The following is a 5,552-nucleotide window of genomic DNA, read 5'->3' on the forward strand; positions in this document are numbered from 1 at the left end:
CGGGTCCTCTGCAAGAGCAGCCAGTGCTCTTAACTACTGAGCCATCTCTCCAGGCCCCAACATAAGTAATTTAAACAGATCCATAACAACCAATGACATAGATGCAGTAATTATGAACATTTTTGGACAAAGGGAAAGAACTGTTGAATAATGTACAACCCAATATGGCTATATGTATTTATATATAAATTTTACATATGATATCATTATAGTACAAGGTTATATACATTATAACATACATAAATTCGAAAGTTCCTCTCCATATTCTGCACAGGAAAGCAACCACTGTCCTTGTGATGTTTTTAATGAGAAATGTCCCCCATAGCTTCAAGTATTTAAAGACTTTGTTCTATGTGATGGTTTGAATGAAAAATATTCCTCATACACTCTCACATTTGAATACTTGGTCCCCTGTTAGTGGTGCTGCTAGGAGAACTCATAGTACCTTAGGAAGTGTGGCCTTGTGGAGGAAGCACATCACTGAGGGCAGGGCTTGAGATTTCATAGCTTCACCCACTTCCAGTTTGCTTTCTCTGCTTTATGTTTGAGGTTGAAAATGTGAGCTCCCAGCTTCCTGTTCGTAACATCATGCCTACCACTTGCTGCCATGTCTCCCCACCATGATGAACTCTCTTCCTTCTGGAAACTTATATCAAAATAAACTCTTCCATGAGTTGCTTTGGGTCGTGGTGCTCTATCACAGCAACAGAAATATAACTATTACAGTCCTGAATGAACATCAGTATCACAATCAGTAGTTTTTGAAACAAACTGATAAAAAGGAGCTGTAACCAACTGCAGAAGATGAAACATAGGTGAAGTTCTGGGAATGGATTTAAATTCCCAACTGAGCACAAGTCAAGGTATTTAATAGGCAACTACACTCTGTAATACCAGCATATCACCACCAGATGACATAGAGCTCTAGTGATTTAATATTGGTGGATTGAGCAATAGGCAGCATTTAAAGAAAAGCTAACCTTGACAATTATTCAAATGCACCAGATGGTGCCCTATTCTTACAGATACTATCACTGTTTAGCATTGCTGTATTAAATTATTGTATTTTCTTTCTAGGGAATTCTTAGAACAAAATAATGTTTCAGAGGGCAGAAGCAATAAGTGCCTGTTCCCATCACTTTTGGAAACTACCTTGATACCAAGGCTGGCAGAAATTCTCAATTACCATAGAGATCCTGCTTCTTGTCCCTGTGGGGAATCTGCAACCTACTCTGAGTTGTTGGTTATTAATCACAAAAAAGGAAAGGAGGAAGCAGAAGATATCTTTGTTAATATCCAAGTCTGATTTCTTTGCACAACTCTTAGACATTGATCTCATAATTTTAGATCAAATTAAGAAATTTTTGTAGAAACTGTTAGGACTCAGAAAATGATACTCAAAGGAAGGCAGTTTCGTATGCAGGTACTTCACATTGAAAGAACTTGGGAACTGGAAGATGAAAGAATGGGTTGTTTCAGAAGTTCCCCTATCTACCAAACCCTCTAGAAGTTATCCAATGGCTGTAAATCACTTCTTCCCCAAACATTTGATCAAGTAGAGGAAATTGATGCATATAGCAAAAAGGAAGGCTAGAGTTGACTCCATACCCACAGCCTAGATAAGCTTTGTCCCAAACCACTGTCCATTCCTCAGGCCCCTTCATCACACTTAAGAGTCATTTACTCTATGTCTAAATTGCCCATACCAAATCCCCCCAACCACTACTTTTTTCTCATTTATGAAGTTGAGTAAATGTCTTTGGGTTATTGGCTATTCACTTTTTTGTGATGTTCCTATGCATGAAACCAGTTTGAGTGCCTTTTCACCTGTTCAGCTTCCTGTGGTCCATTACTTTCCATAGACTTAAATGATGGAACCTTCATAGGCTGGAGGGAAAGTTCCCTATCCCCCACAACAGAGTCAAAAGAATTAAGGCTTTGGAGTCACACAATTTTGGGATGGGATCTTCCATTGACATGTCTGCCATAAGAGCAAGCCACGTAACTTCTATGCTATGAAAGGCTGTTAGCGAAATGCCATAGAATTTTTTAAAGCCCAACTCCTTAAAATATAAGCCATGATCCCTCATGAGGTTTCATTACTAAATATGAAGGGTAATGAAAAATTTGGGCACAGTAAAAAAATTTCTGAATGCACAGTGAATGAAAACTAATTTGAAATCAAATGTGGGGCTGGAGAGATGGCTCAGCAATTAACTATGTATTGCATTGTGTTAGAAAGTTTGATTTTAAAAATTGCTCTTTGAGAACTGGAGCAACGGCTCAGTACTTAAGAGCACTGTCTGCTCTTGCAGAGGACCCAGGTTCAACTCCCAGCATCCATATGTCGGCTAAGAACCATCTGTAACTCCAGTTCCAGGGCACCTGATACCTTCTTCTGACTTCCCTGTGCATTGCATGACACAGGTGCCTTACACACATGCAGGCAATACACTCATACATATAAAATAAGAATAATAAAACATTTTTTAAAACTTTGCTGTTTGAGCTCCTGATTTGAGTTCCATAAAAAAAACATCCAAAGAATTTTGGCTTGTGAGTAGGACAAATTTTCCAACAATTCTGACATGACCCTAAGTATACCTCAACCATGCTGTACTACATATTTATGCAAAGCAGTAATTCTCAGCCTTGATGATTATAAAAACAAGATATCCACCAACTCTGAAAGACATTGAACCTGTTCTATGTCCCACGATATCAAATATTTAGCCAAGATTTAATTCTTTGCATAAAAATAAGCAAACATCCTCATCTGATTAGTATGCTTTCATCTTTGGTAAATGGTAAGATGATATGCATACCAAAGAATTGTTTTGTTTAGTTTCTGCTCCCCCTTCCTCTAAGAACTCCATTAAGATACATGTCTTTATGATTTATTATGAGTAAATGTTTGATTTGTATGTCTATTTTATATACCTATATATCTGGGATCAAGCAAAAGGCTCTTGGGCAAATAGCTGTCATGAATGAAAAAATTTCAGAAGCCCTGTTTTAGGGTTACTGAGCAGTAGAGAGAACATTTGTTGTGCATCAGGCACAGGATCCAGGATCACTATTGCTTGGCCTTATCTGTGGATGTGAGTAATTTGGGCATTTATTAAAAGTACAGATTCTCTGGGCCTGGAAAGATGGCTCAGCAGTTAAGAACACTGGTTGTGTCTGACCTCCAATGGTGTAGCAGCTCTGATCTCAGGAGACCTCCAAAGAGTGCCCAGTTCTGGCCTACCTCTGGCCTCTCTATGACAGAGGGGCTGAGAACACAGGGGACTGCCTGAGAGCCCCTGGATCCTGCCTGCACATGGTGGTGATCTTCCCCTAATTGCACCATACCCATTCCCCTACCTGGGATTTTGTAAGGCCCCTCACGAGGCCCCAGGGCAGATCTGGCTTTGGTAGGCTAAGGCTAAGATCCTAACAGAGGACCTGAGAGGGTGGACTTCCTAAGAACGCCTAGAACCTGCCTCCACTTGGTGAAGGAAGGCTGAGTGAACCTGACTGGAAGATAAATTGGGCTTCTGTGGGTACTCCTGAATAGTTAATATGAAGCCATCAGTTCTCTCAAAAATAAACCTGAGAGAACCTGAATCCTGTACCAACCAGCTTTATATAACCAATAAGGAAAGGACCTAGGCACTCCAATAACACAAACGGAAGCATACTTCAACTTAATTCTCATATCAGAATCATAAACAACAAAAGAAATTCACATGCCAAAATCACAAATAATAATAAAATGGAAAGACAAAACACAATGTCCACACCAAACCCCACCAATCCTGTTTGACACAGAGAACTCCCTAGGGATAACACAGGCCACTGAATTTAAAAGAACAATCATAAACATGATCAAGGAATTCAATGAATTTAAAGAGCACATGAACAAACAAATCAAAGAGCTAAAAACTGTAGGGATAGGTCTCTCCTACCCTCAGGCCTCTCTCTGGGGTAAGTCCATCACGTCCTCTGCACCTTGACTCCCCCAGCCTCATTCACCCTCCCATCTCCGCCACCATTCTCTCCTCAGAGTTTGGGCCTTGCCCCATTCCTTGTCTTGGGGCCCCAGACACCTGGGGAACCAATACTGCTTCCTGATCCTTTTCATCCAGAACAACTTAGTGCCTTCTCTGGGCCTCGGGAGCACTGCTTCTGGGCCTGGCCCCACACTCACCTCCCTCTGCTTCCCTGGGCCTGAAAGACCCACCTCAGGCCTCTCTTCTACCCTCAGGCCTGTCTCCAGGGTAAGTCCATTGCGCCCTCCATGCCTTGACTCCTCCAGCCTCATTCACCCTCTAATCTCTGCCACCATTCTCTCTTCTGAGTTTGGGCCTTGCCCCATTCCTTGTCTTGGGGCCCCAGACACCTGGGGAACCAATACTGCTTCCTGACCCTTTTCATCCAGAACAACTTAGTGCCTTCTCAGGGCCCCAGGAGCACTACTTCTGGGTTTGGGATGCCCTCAGCTCCCTCTGCTTCCCTGGGCCTGCACCACCCCCAGCCTCTTTCTGAGACACTGGTGGGGCTGACCTTTCCTCTTCCTGATCCTTTGCAACCAGACCAACCCAGCTCCTCGGTGCAGTCCCCAGAAGTCCTTGGGACCTCTTCCCACCCCATCTGCCTTTGCATCTCTGGGTGGCAAGGCCACCAGCTGCCCTAGACCAGCATCTTTCCTGGGCCACGCTCCCAGGCCAGTCAAACCCCCAAATTCCTGAGGCCAAAATCTTTCCTGGAGGGATCCAGACCTTAGGAGAAAACCTGAAAACATACGACCATCATCTGAATTGGGCCTCTGTGGAAACTCCTGAACACAAAAGCAATCTGGCCACTCCAATATAGACAAACCAGTGTTTCATGCCCAAAAAGTAAACCACAAAGACACATAAAGTTCACGGTTCACAAAAAGAAGCAGACCAAATTTGAAGGCCTGAGTCTCACAGAAGAATCAGAATCCACAAAAGAAATTCACATGCCAAAAGAAAAAATAATAACATGAAAAAACCAAAGTAACATATCCCCACCAAATACCAATAGTCCTCTAGAGGAGTACAATGAGAACCCCTTAGAGATAATGCAGGACATGGAACTCAAAAGAACAATTATAAACATGATAAAGGAATTCAGTGAATTTAAAGAACATGCAAAAAAAGAAACCAAAGAACTAAAGGAAGATAGGGTTAAACTTCTGAAGGAATTCAGAAAAGAGTTAGAAATATTGAAGAATACTCAGGCAGAAATGAAAAAGGAAGTGAAACATTTGGTAAACCAGTTAGAAATGACAGGAGAAAGCCTCACCAATAGGATGAACGAAACGGAAAACAGAGTATCAAGCCTTGAAGATAAAGTGGATGAACTAGACCACTCAAGCAAAGATTATGAAAAATTTAAGAAATCACAACAATGGAATATGCAGGAATTGTGTGAAACCATAAAAAGACCAAACTTATGAATCATAGGCATACAGAAAGATGAAGAATCCCAAAATAATGGCGTGGACCAGATCTTCAACAGAATCATGGAAGAAAATTTCCCCA

The sequence above is a fragment of the Nannospalax galili genome, unplaced genomic scaffold (genome assembly GCF_000622305.1).
Source record: "Nannospalax galili isolate Female #2095 unplaced genomic scaffold, S.galili_v1.0 scaffold325, whole genome shotgun sequence".
Lineage (NCBI taxonomy): Eukaryota > Metazoa > Chordata > Mammalia > Rodentia > Spalacidae > Nannospalax > Nannospalax galili.